We start from the raw sequence: 13,656 nt of genomic DNA, 5'->3' as shown, positions 1-13,656 counted from the left end.
TGTTGTAATTATGTCTGATCGGTCGCTTTTCTGAAAGTGATAATAGCTATTAAAAGGTGGCAGCCCCTTATGTAGAAATGGTTTGGAGAAGGAACACATTAGACAGACTTAGCAAAAAATCAAAAGCATGTTTATATATCAGAAAGTACATGTATTTTGTATTCAAATGTGCTGTTCAGTGTTTTGGGTGGGTCAAAGAAGCAGCAATGCTGTTTTCCAAAAACACTTTTGCCAGCACAGCTTGTTTAATATATTTTCCGAATATGTCATATTTCCTCACATCTCAAAAAAAAAATTGGCATTGTAAACAGAGACTGATAAACAGAGCAGGTTTCTTGTGATATATTGTTGAAAGGCCAATCCCTTATCGTTTTTAAACCTGGTGGACAATCCAGAGAAATATGGGGGCATATCTACAACATACTGCGATAAACATCGCAGTGCGCGCTTAGCGCAAATTTGTTTAACGCCGGCTATCGCCGGATATTATCGCCGAGATAACGCGTTATTATCAACGCATATCTCAACAGCGATAAAAAATCCGGCGATAGCGGGCAAATGTGCAATTATCGCTGGAAATCCAGCGATAAAAGCACAGCGCTATGGCAAACCTTGTTGAAAGGGCAGGGTGTGCTTAGCCAAAGTATCCACCTCCCATAGGACACAATGGCTAGGTAAGGTTAAAAGCAGGCGTAATGAAACCTGCGATAAGCGTGGTTAGCGCTACTTTTATTATCGCTACGCAGGTTAGCGAGCAGATTGCTGACAGGAGAAATGTCTGTTAGTGACATTTCCAACGTTATTTTGGTGAGGAACACCCACTTTGCATATCAATAGAGATGCAAAGCTGGGCGTTAAGGGAAAGGGCGCAGAGGCACGGAAACATGCGCTAGTGTGTCCATGCTGATAGTGCGATACAATTATCGCCGCTTTTCGCCCGAAAACGAATGCTAAAGCAGCGATAATTGTATCGCGGCCCCTTGCTAATATGCCCCTTAGGGGCATATTACCAAGGAGTTGCGATAAATATCGCAAAGCGCGCTTAGCACTGTTATTTTTATCGCCGGCTATCGCTGGATTAAATCGCTGAGATAGCGTTGTATTATCAACTCTTATCTCAAAGGCGAAAAGAAATTCAGCGATAGCAGGGTTTTCCATGGAAACATCGCTGGTTTTCCAGCGATGTTCCATGGAAAACGGCGATATCCTTGGTGATAAGGCCTGTGGTCTTAGACACACAATCCACCCCCCATGTTAGGTATGCTTTAGTCAGGAATTTAAAAGACATTAAATTCCTGCGTTAAGGCATATTTCAAATATCGCTAACCCTCGTTGTTAATATGACGAAGCTCGGTTAGCTATATTTTCCCATGGTGTTTTGTCAGGCACGCCTCCTTTGCATCTCATTAGCGATGCGATGGGAGGCGTGCTGACAAGGAGCGCTAATGCAAGGAAACACGCGCTAGTGTGTCCTTGTTGATAATGCGACAATATTATCGCCGCTTTTCGCCCGAAAACGGGCTCTAAAGCGGCGATAATATTATCGCCGCCCCTTGTTGATATGCCCCCAAGTTCCTAAAATCTTTAGAAGCAGTCTTCTAGCAACCGTGAAATGCGCACTTGGAAATATTTGTTATTCCAAGGACCGAGAACAGGCAGGCCGGCGTGCGGCGCACTGTTCTTCTCATAAGCTCGGCAGCTGCTCCAGCACTGCGCCAGATAGCAATGTCCCTCTGCCTCTACGTCACTTCCCTTTGTAAGCCTCAATTCTATCACGGGCTTAGACAGTGGTGTACAGCTGTTTGTGAATGTCTTCTATCGGCACATGTTAAATTTGCCATTAGTGTTTTGCAGAACTGGTTTTATGCAAGGTGCATTTCATGTTATTGTGCTCAGTCCCTGCAGTTCTTGTTTACTTTTCGCTTACATCCTGTTTTGCTTGCTCGTTCTTGCTGTCTTAAACTTGAGATCTGCCATGTACGAAATTGGTTTGTAAAGAATGTGCTGTTGGCATGAAAATGAAAATGCACATTCGTAATCACGCGGCACACGACAGGAGTCCATGCAAGATTGTGCGCCATGACGGCCCCCGGTGGAAGTGAAGGTCGCAGACCAGTCTTCCCCCTGGGTATTCGCGCAACGACCGGAAGGACAAGGTGGGGGTGGGATCATAGGAGTGAAGGAGGGGGGCGGGAGTTGGGAGGGTATATAAGGTGTCAGGAGAGGAGGATCCGGCCTCTTCCTGACACCTGAGCACCACCGGGGGGAAAATAAAGTTTGTCCGCCCACCCACCCTACAGACGTTAAGCGAAGGGTTGGGATATATTTTGGGCTGAGCGTGCCAGTTTAGGGCAGGTTGCAGCGTAGAGGCGTCACAGTACTTTGGAGGGGTGGGGAGTCACATACGGGCGGATCTTTCTCTCGGGGGGGGAAGAACGGTACACAGGTGACTGATAGCGGGCGCGGGAAGCAATGACCAATGAAGGAAATTACACAGAGGATGCTTGGAGGGCAAGTGAAGGTGAGAATGGGGAGAGGAAGGAGGTCACCGAGTGAGTGGGGGAAGAGTCTAACAGGTGAGATGGTTTTGAGAATGGATGAAAGGAGAATGAGTCGGTATGGGATGGGGAAAGTATATTTATTGCATTTATGTACTGTCGAATAAAGTCTAAATGATTGCAACCTTGTCCTAATAAAATGGCCTTTTACACTTCAAGTAACAGCGTGGAGTGTGGTTCTTGCGCGAATCACTCAGTACCGAATAAGCAATGAAACTGACAAGGCTCTCTCAGCGGAGGAAAGGCCTCGAGGAAACCGGTGGCACAGCTACAGCGATGAACAATTCCCTTCGAGCAGTGGCAAATAGCCGTCCATAATGCAACCAGGGAATATCGCCCACAGCCCCGTGAGTGGTTAATGACAGCTGACTGGAGCTCAGAGGGCCCCTCAAGCACCCGGCAATTCTATATCTGCTGCACTAATGATATCTGTGCCCCTGGTAGACGGTGTTCACTGGGTACATTTGTGGGCATGCGATTTTGTACACTGACGCTGGTGGGTGTGTGCAGCAAAATCAACTCGAATGGCCGCGCACATGGTGCCGTCCGCACTTATTTTTTCACTGCTGTTCACGCTACTGGCAATAAATTGCAGCGCGAGCAGCACAAGCTGCATCTTTTCTGCCCATTGAGGGAACTCCATGACATTTTGCAGAGTTTTTATACTGATACCACTGTGATCCCACACAGCCTCTGTGGCTCGCATCCCACACCATCCCTGGGGAGCTGTACTCTAATAACTACTTTGATGTAAATTAAAGTAATCGTGGTGAGTTCTACTTCACATGTATCGCATTGAGTCCATCATTTATTTTATCCACGTTAGTCCCTTCCCTCCTAAGACTTTGAACACAAAGCAAAAATGTACATAAAGCTTTAATTTTCCTTCTGCAATCCTGTTATATGATATTTTCTCATGCATTATCAATACAATCCATCTATTGTGTACCCCTAAGATATGTGTACCCAGGGCTTTAAGTGGGATGAAAAAACTGGAGGCTCTCTCAAAGGGGCGTGGCTTAAAAACACGTCAGCTAAAAATCTGTGTTTAGCACAGTGTGCCGCCCGACTTGTATTTTGCTGTTCCTGTCATTGCGTTCAGATATATGATACAACAAGTAAAATCATACCTATAACAAGTCAGGACTATCGGCTTTGACAATGGTTGCTAGTTGTATAAGATAAATAAGCAGCAACTATGGCTTGTATATAATATTGAAAAAGCTTCCATTTAAAGCACTGGTGACACCACAATGTTTCTGCTCCTGTGTTTCAAAAAGAGTAGGGAAATCCAGAGAGAAAATGACTCTCTTTAAAGGATTTCCCTTCCTCTACAACGCTCACCACGCGCACATCGATGTGCCTGCTGTCACTGCAGTCTGGAAAAACCGGACCGCCTGTGCCAGGGCACAAAACAGAGCCTGATACAGACCGATTTCGAGGCCCGGCCCCCTAAAAAAAACTGCAGGTGCTCAGACCCGGTGAGACCCGGCCCACTTAAAGCCCTGTGTGTACCCATCGAATTGTGAATAGATTGATTATGATGTTATTTGTATATACTGCTGATAAAATAAGCATGTAGCATGTAGCTATGTTCCCAAGGCTTTGTGATATTTATGGAGTAAGTCCCATCAAGGACGGTAACACTCTTTCGAGTCCCCACAATTATGGTTCTGTGAGCACAATTAAATAACTACAGATTTGCAAATTTGAAGAAGGATCCGTTCTTATGAATTTTTTTCTGAACATTTTTCTGTAATTGGTGTAGTTTTAAAACATTAGGAAAGGTTAGTGCCCACAAAGCAAGTGTCCACACATAGTCCCTACGAGGATGGTGGCACATGTATGTGTGTGTCAAACTCCCCTTTAACCGTAGTTTCTTCAAAAACACAATAAAGTTAAGTTGTGGTTACAAAACAAAATCTAAAAACCACTGGCACCACTCTGCAGTCCATAACATTGCACAACAGCTGTGTGCAAACCATAACCTGCATACCAAATGCAATGCTTATGACTAACCCTTTGTGTGACAGATGTAACTACGTCATAAATAATCATACAGATGAAATTAAATATCCCATCACCATTAACACTGTGAAATAGAGGTCATAATTTGAACAGCACCAAAGTTATTAAGAAAACAAACAATGCCTATGCAATGGCAACAGAGACCAAACAATAGCTAGAAAGTCACTATCGTCACCTCTGTAATATATATGGTGCAACTGAAACAAAATGGCATTTTCCTTGTTGGCTTCAGAATTACCTGTTAAACCCAAAAGTAAATACTGTCAGCACTGAAAATATCACTTAGCACCAAACATAGCCATGCTATACAGGAGCAATAAATACAAGAGGGTAAAAAGTAATACCAGAAGAAACAGCATGCATTGCAAGCGCAAGATTAAGAATTCAATGGGAAAAGACTGCTGCAATGCATGAGTGCACATTGACCATACCTAACCTACGAAGGATGGTGGTCGATGGATCTGCTTTGGGTGATGCTTAAGATCAGCTCAGATGCCATATTAGAACCAAACAAAGAAAGGCAGTGATGGTGTAATTTTTGTTTTTATGTCATTAGTTTATTTTCGACCCAAGGGACAATGTAAAGCTTTGAACAGAATAAGGACACACCCCTAACCATACAAGTCAAAGACGTCGGGGCAGGCATTTGCAAGGGTTGCATGCAGCATGCAGCCTGCAACCAGTGGTTAAGCTGAGGCAAATAGCTCAAAAATGCAACTTTCTCTTTTGGGAACAGCGCTGAATAAGGTGCCTTTTCTGAAGGGAGAAACACCCAGAGCCATGACACACAATCTGAAAATAAAACAGCTACAGCTTCCCACCACCAGCTGCCAGACAGACTGCACAAAGATACACTTTGAGATGCTGAATTGCAGGTCCTCATTTTCAAAATAGCATAGGGCCTGCATAAACTATTCAGTGATCCAGTAAAGTGGCACAGTCAGCTTCCCAAGGCAGCCATCTAAGTATACATCACTAATGAGGCATAGCGCCGTGCCGCCTCTCGAACAGCAAACCAGGACCCTAGAAGCAGCAGCTTCCAGGATTGGGTGCGTGTAAAAAGTGCACCAGTGGCGGTTCCACACTGGAACTAATTGTCACCTAGTGGTAAGAACTGACCCTTAAAATAAGAGAAAGAGCAAGAAAACATTGGCTGCGAGGCATTGGCACAACAAAAACCATAGCATGCGGTAAGCATGGGCGACTACTCAAGCTCTGGGATAGAATTCACCAACACTAGTGAACTGACAATATTAGAACTTAGATCATGTCGCGTCGTGTCGCAGTAATCACAGCGACACCAAGTAAGTTGTCGATTCTTTTATTGTATGTGCTCTGCAGCCAGCATGCTGCACGTCCTGCCTCGTCCCCTGCTTCCTGTGTGTGCCCGTGTTTCCCCCCTGACCGGAACTGGTGTCCGGTGACCTGTCCGGCACTCTGACCTCCTCCGAGGTCCTAGTGCCCTCGTGCCCCATCTCTCAGGACACTACATCTCCCCCTTTTGTCACAAAAAGTTACAACAGTAGCATTCGTTGGTAATCAGAAATGGGACACTTTCTTTCGCATAGTCTGTTGCAAATGTGAAATGTCGATAGATGTTATTCGCGAGATGCTGCCTAGGGTGGCAGCTCACATTTCTTCTATTAGTCTCTTTGGTCTCACAATGTCTCTCCTCGGCCTCGTCACAAGTCCTTGGCCCTCCTTTGGCCTGGCGGCTTCTTCTGTACCTGCTTCTTGGCTCTCCCTTTTTGTTGTCTCTTCGATGCCTGTCACTTGCTCTTCGTCCTTTTCTTCTTTTAGGCCTTTGAAATGGGAGCTGTTCCTTGTTATTCGTCGGCTGTCTGACTCTGTTGTTACCATTGTTCCTTTTACCTTTGTTATCGTCAGCGGGTCTTGGGCGAATGTACTGTCCGACTTCCGTTGTTGTCTCTGTCGTACCACAACAGTATCTCCTTCATGGAGGTGTGATTTGATGGCATGTCGCCTTTCGTCAGCATATTCCTTCATTTTTTTCTTGGCCGCCTCATCTTTTGCTGCCACGCTGTCGTGCCCTGGTGCTGTCAGTCCTTCTGCCTGCGGCAGCCTCGTTCTGCTTGTCCTCCCTAGTACTAGCTCCGCCGGGCATTTCCCTGTAGACCCATGAGGCGTGTTTCTGTAGTCTCTCAGTATTTGGCATAGTGCTTGGCCCAGGGAAATCTGTGACAACTTCGCCCTCTGAACTGCCTTCTTGATATTTCCCATGAACCTTTCGACCATGCCATTTGCTTGCGGCCATAGTGGTGTTATCTTTCTGTGCTGTATTCCAAGGTAGGCCATGAACCTTCGAAATTCCTCTCCTGAGAACGGAGGACCATTATCCGTTTTCAGTGTCTCTGGCGAGCCCCATGCTGCAAATATGTCGTCCAGAACCGGTAATGTTGCGGCTGCTGACGTTGAGGAGACCGATCTCACAATGGGGAATCTGGAGTATTCGTCTATGATGACCAGTAGGTACGTTCCCGCGTCTAGAGGTCCATAGAAATCGGCCGCCATTGTTGTCCATACAGCCCTTGGCAGTTCCGACATCTGTAGTGGTTCTTGTCTTGCAGGTGGACCTGTCGTTTGACAGAGGTGACAGGCCGCAATAGTATCTTCTACTAGACGATCTAATCCAGGGAACCACACTTTTTCTCTCAGCAACTTCTTTGTCGCTACTATGCCTCTGTGTGACTCGTGTGCAATGTTGACCACTTGTCGTCGTAGTGAGCTTGGAATGACTATCCTGGTGCCCCGCATTACAATTCCACTGTTGGTCTCCGACAGTTCCCCGCTGATTTTCTGTAGAGCCAGCATCTCCTCCTTCTTTACTCCTGCCTTCCAAGTGCAGTTGTTGTTTACGTGCCTCCACCTTTGCTGTCTCATCGTTTCTCTGGCCGCTCGAAGAGTGTCATCTTTTGCCGTTTCTCTCTCTATTTCTGTTAGAGTTACCGGTGCCGGCGTGCTTTGCTTTAACACGAAGTTCAAGTATTCTTCTGCCATTGAGGCCTTGTTTTCAGCGTGCGGCAGGGGATGTCGCGACATGTAGTCTGCTGGATTATGTTCTTTCCCTGGTTTGTGGACAATTTTGAAATCGTAATCCATTAATCGGATGCCCCAGCGCTCGATGCGGGGCGGCATCTTTGCTGCTGGGTTGCCGTAAATTGTTACTAGTGCTTGGTGGTCTGTGATGATGGTGAACGGCTTCCCGTACACAAACATGTGGTAATGCTCGCATACCCATACCACCGCCAAGCTTTCTTTTTCCGGCTGAGAGTACGCCTTCTCAATGTCTGTCAGGCTTTTGCTGGCGTATGAGACAATCTTCCTTGGTGACTCCTTTCCCGGCAGGTGTTGTGCTAATATTGCACCTAAACCCACTGGGCTGGCATCGACCGTCAGCTCGGTGCAAAGCAGCGGGTCGAAGTATGCGAGGTGCTCCACAGTCATCACGGCCTTCCTGATCTCTTTGAACGATTCATTGCATTGTTGAGACCAGACAAATTTCTGGCCTTGTTTCGTTAGTTCTCTCAGCGGCGTGCTCACCGTGGCAAAGTCTTGTATGTATCTGGCACAGTAGCTTGCCAGGCCTAGGAATGATCTTATTTCTGCCACATCTGACGGTGGCTTTGTATTCTTCAGCGTCTCCACTTTGCTGGGATCAGGCCTCATCCCTTTTTCCGAGAATATGTGTCCGAAGAAGATCAGTTCTCTCCTCCCTAGCTCGCACTTTTCTCCATTCAGTGTTAATCCAGCCTGCTTTAGTTGTTTGCACACTTGTCTTAGGGCACTATCATGTTCTCCGTCCGATTTCCCAAACACTAGGATGTCGTCGCTGTAGTTGAAACTGTTATTTACTGGTCGTATCACCTGTCTTATTGTCTCCTGAAATATTTCGGCCGCTGACGAGATACCAAAACTGAGCCGTTTGTACCTGAATAGTCCTAGGTGGGTGGAGAATGTCGTTATGTACCTTGATTGTTGGTCCAGCTCTAGTTGGTGATACCCTTTGCACAGATCTAGCTTTGAGAATCGGCACGCCCCTGTCAACCGGCTGATCATGTCGTTCAGATGAAGTCCTGGATGACGTTCCCTCGATATTGCAGTGTTCGGTATTCTCATGTCCACACAGATCCGTATTTTGGACGTATTTTTCTTCGGGACTGCCACAATCGGTGATACCCACGGTGTCGGCCCATCTGCAGGCTCAATTATGTCTTGCTGCAGTAAGTTGTTTATTTCTTCTTCCACTTGCGGTTGTAGGTGAATTGGCACTCTCCTGTGATGCTGTGCCACTGGTCTCACTGCTTCGTTTATGTGTAGGGTGACCTGTTTGTCTTTTAGCTTCCCCAGTCCTTGCAGTATTTCTGGATATTCTTGCAGTATGTTCTCTTTTTCTGTCATGTGATATGTCATAGCCAACAGCCCCATGACTTGTGCTGTGACGTTGCTCAGCAGGCAGGGTGCAGGGATGTCCCCTTTCAGGACGTGTATTTCTTCTTGATATGTCATGTCCTGATATGTTAATGTTTCAGTGAACTTGCCCATGTTTTCTACGGGTGTCTTTGAACCCCACGTGAACACATCTACTTTTGATGGCGATAACTTTGGCTTTGTTCTCATCTTCATGTATTCTGACATGCACATTATGTTGCATGTGGCACCACTGTCTAGCACAAATTTTGTTCTGTGGCGCCCGACGTCGATGTCTACTGTGGCCGTCTTTTTTATTTGCTGTTTCTCCACCAGCTGGATGTGTTCCTGCTGTCTTCCTTCCTTTGGTGTGTCGGACATGAGGTATAGCCGTGCTTCTCTCCCAGCCGTCGTCTGTCCGTCCGACTCATCCGACGATCCTCTCTCTTCTGTCTCCATGTGTCTGGCATGCCTGGTGCCTGTTGTCCTTGGTCTAGCTGTTCGTCCCCTCTCATTCCTAAATTGCCGGCTCATGCAGGTGCTTGCGAAGTGGTTGTTCCCGTTGCATTTTCTGCATTTCTGGCCCATTGCTGGGCAGGTGCCAACGTGTGGGAAGTCAAGGCCGCATCTGTAACATGTGACCGCTTGTTTCCTGGGATGTTGTTGCTCCCTGTTGTCGTTCCTTTTGAAATATTCCGTCATCCGATGCGCCATCGCTGTTCCTTTTTCTTTGCCAATTTGTATCTGTTTGGCATGGTCCGTGGCCCGAGCTTCTGTGCGGGCCATCGTCAGTATTTTTTCAAGTGTCGTTGGTTCTTTTAGGATGCGTGCTCTGAACTCTACTGACAAACACCCTACGATGAGGCGCGTTCTTATTGCTTCTTCATTGTCAAACTTATCAAATTCGCAGTACGTCACCAACTTCCGCAACCTTGTCGCGAAGTCGTCCATGCTCTCTTCTGGTTGCTGGCATGCTGTGTGGAACGTGTATCTTTCGAAATCAATGTTGCGTTGTGGGTCGAATTTCTCCGTGAGGCACGCTTTCGCGCCTTTATAATCTGCCGTTTTTTCACTCGGTAGTGTCATCATTAGGTCTTCTATTTCGTCTCCCGCAAGGTTGACCAGCAAATCTAGTTGTTTGCTCTCTACGACGTCCGTTGCGCGCATGTATCGTTCAAATTGTCGTAGCCATCTCTCCCATCTGATGCCTGCTTGCGGTTCCGATATGTTGAATGGCAGTGGCCTGCGGAACACAGCTTGTGTGCCCCTTGTCTCTTCGTCACCCATATCCTTCCTTTCTGTTATTTGCTAATTTATTTATTTGTTCCTTTTTACTTCCTTCTTGTCCCTCTGGTGCTATTTTCCTTCTTTGGCACCTTTTTCTTGTCTTTTCTCTTTTATTTAGACCTTTTTTTGTCAATTTTCCTTTTTGCCTGACCTTAAAATGGCCTCCCGGCCTTCCTGTGCTGCTATTGGCCCAAATTGCCTGACTTCAAAATGGCCGCCGCACTCTCGCGCGATTTCGCGCTGTTCGGGACTTTGCCTGACCCTTCAAAATGGCCGCCGTCTATCTTGGACGCTGATTGGCTCAATTCGCCTGACTTCAAAATGGCTGCCACCTCTCGCGAGAGTTCGTTGAAACTCACGCGCGAGAGGGATTTTAATCTTTCCTTCAGTTGCTTGATCAGTTTCAGTCTCGCGCTGCTCTTACTTCTCTTAGCAGCGCCGGGGTGGGCTCCCGCAACGATGTTCTTTTCTTGCTGGGCACTTCGGACCAGGGTGGGCTCCTGGCTCCGATCTTCTTTCCGCGACCGGGTGGGCTCCGACAGTCGCCGCGACGCGTGGATTTCGATCCCGCCTCGTCGCCAGTTGTCGCGTCGCGTCGCAGTAATCACAGCGACACCAAGTAAGTTGTCGATTCTTTTATTGTATGTGCTCTGCAGCCAGCATGCTGCACGTCCTGCCTCGTCCCCTGCTTCCTGTGTGTGCCCGTGTTTCCCCCCTGACCGGAACTGGTGTCCGGTGACCTGTACGGCACTCTGACCTCCTCCGAGGTCCTAGTGCCCTCGTGCCCCATCTCTCAGGACACTACAGATCACAGCTACACAATTGTATATGTTAATCTACCTCGCCCCAACTCATGTGGCTAGCCTGATTACTCAATACCTGTTGAACATACACAAAAGGCCCAACCCCACGTTGTCATCTAAAGTCACGCAGCACATGCTCGTTAATGAAAATACCATAGGCGGTGTCACTAGAGTAATGTACACACAAGCCATTTTGTAATGCCAAAACATGTGTTACAGCCAGTGGCGGCTCCTTGTGATAGTGCTGAAGGGCGGTGGGGTGGGGGTGAAAACTCCGGCTTACGGCCGAACGGAGTTAAGTAAATAAATAAAACAAATTACATTGCGCGTGCTGCATCGTGTATGGTTTCTTTGTGGCGACTGATTTTCACATAACTTGACTCTATACACCTCTATTAGAAACAAAAACTTTATAATGGTTATAAAAGGTGAATCATATCGAGATGATCATGTATGAGATATTTAAAATATATTTAATTGTTCCGTATTCTTAATATCTGTACTGTTATCCACACTATTTACAGCCTTGAAAAAGTTACTTTCGTAACGAAACACGTGTCGGCTGTTTCTATCAGGCTGTTTCCATCATTTAAAACAAGGAGGCTGCATGAATAGGACCTCCGTGGGACAATTAGCGAAAATAACACTTCTGTAAAAATGACATATGCATTTGCTTTTGGAATGCACCTTTTATTTTGGGTTTTATGATTGGAATATGTCATTGTTATCTGCTATTAAACAGAATTTTGAAAAAAGTTATCTGTTGAATTGTTTTCCTGTGAGCAGCCAAACTGTTGATAAATTGTAAACTGTTTACACTATTTAAAATAGTGACATATAAATTTTGAGAGTGCCGAGGTATAGTTGTTTTTTGTATAGTTTCATGCACCTCCACTTTTCGTAGGCACTTGCAAGCTATCTAGTGAGTCTTCCCAGTCTGCTGCTATAGGCTTCTTTCGCAGGCCTTGCACCACTTCCAGTCTTAGTGCTGTCAGAGGCGTAGCTAGAGCTTGTGGCGCCCGGGGCTAACCTTCAGATTGCCGCCCCCTGGGGGCGTGCTGGGGAAAAAGGACCGCGAGCACCTGAAAGAGGTCCGAGAGACACGTAGTATCGCCGCTAATAGTTACCTCGATCATGCAAGTTACATGCACATACATGACACGGTCCAGGGCTAGACAGCCCCCATCCCCAAAGTAGTGCCACCTGGGGTGGACCGCCCCCACCTAGCTATGCTGCTGAAGGAAAAGCAGAAGGAAACCCAAAACTTACATCAGTTCTACCTACCCTGTTTGTGACATTGCACTCATAACATCAGCTTGTGCAGGACCCTTGTCCCCTATCTGCCACATCCATGACATCTCACTTATGACATCACAGCATGTGCAGGATCTCTGTTCCTTACCTGTCCCATCCATGACATCTCATCCATGACATCACAGCTGGTTCAGGACCCCTGTCCTCTGGTCATATTCAAGCCACCTACCCTATCATGTGCCCAGCTTCTGTGGCACGAACACCTACTCCTCTAGGCATAAGCTGCACTTGTAGAGAACTCGTTTTAGGGTGTGCTGATCTGGTTACATTTACAAGAACCTCCCTCCTCCCCTGCCTCTCAAGACCTTACCTGGGTCCTGCGGCACCAACCGGGGCTGCCCTCATCCTTGGTTTAAGTGTCTGCAAACCCTATTTAGAATCCACCTCTCTCCGTGACTCAGCATCACTCTGTGAATGAGTTCTTGTTCCACAACACATGACCTTCCTTGTCGACCTCACAGATGTCAGTTACAAAGTGCGCTGTGCCGAATGCTCCTACCTCAGAAAAAGGTGAACTTTATTCTTGTCACCCTACGGCTGCCACTCTCACCCAACCACGCTCGCAGATGGAGGAAAATGTACCCTTGGTACAGCACTATGAAATAAACCGTGTACCACATGTCATTTACTACTCCTAGAAAAGGTAAGAGGGTGGTATAAAGCAGCACATGAAAGCGTCCCTGAGAGATTTTTTCTAGCTAATTGCTCCCAAGAGGTATTAAGGTGCCGTGGCTTGTCTGTGTCGTTTTAGGACTTGTGTGCAACGGAGGGAGGACTAAAGCCATTGAGAAGCCTTGATTTGCCCTCCTTCCATTGCCCACAAATGTTGCTGTCCTGTGATGTTTATCTGCCATGCAATACTGAATGGACAAGTGCCCACTTCTAGGAATGCCCATCCAAACTCATGGGGGTATATTTAAAAGTGTCCAGACCATCTTTCACTTTACTGCCTAAATCTTGCCCTTGAAAATAAGTTCTGACCCCCCCCACTTCTTTTTATAGGACTTGTGAACTGCCACTCACCAAATATCCTTTTCTCCCCTCTGAAACCCGTTTAAGCTCCCTCTTACCTTACTCAGCCTCCAGTACTCCACAGTGGTGGCAGCCAGGGTCTCTATGTAGGGGTTGGTTCTCTCCTGCGGCAGCAGGAATTCCCCTAGCACTGCCATTGCCACAGACTCTACTCCTCACGAGAGCGCGTAGTGGTGGAGCGCATGACGCGTCACTGGTACGTTCTC

Source organism: Triturus cristatus, chromosome 2_2 (genome assembly GCF_964204655.1).
Source record: "Triturus cristatus chromosome 2_2, aTriCri1.1, whole genome shotgun sequence".
NCBI lineage: Eukaryota > Metazoa > Chordata > Amphibia > Caudata > Salamandridae > Triturus > Triturus cristatus.
The sequence above is the reverse complement of the archived record's forward strand: the minus strand, read 5'-3'. Positions refer to the sequence as shown.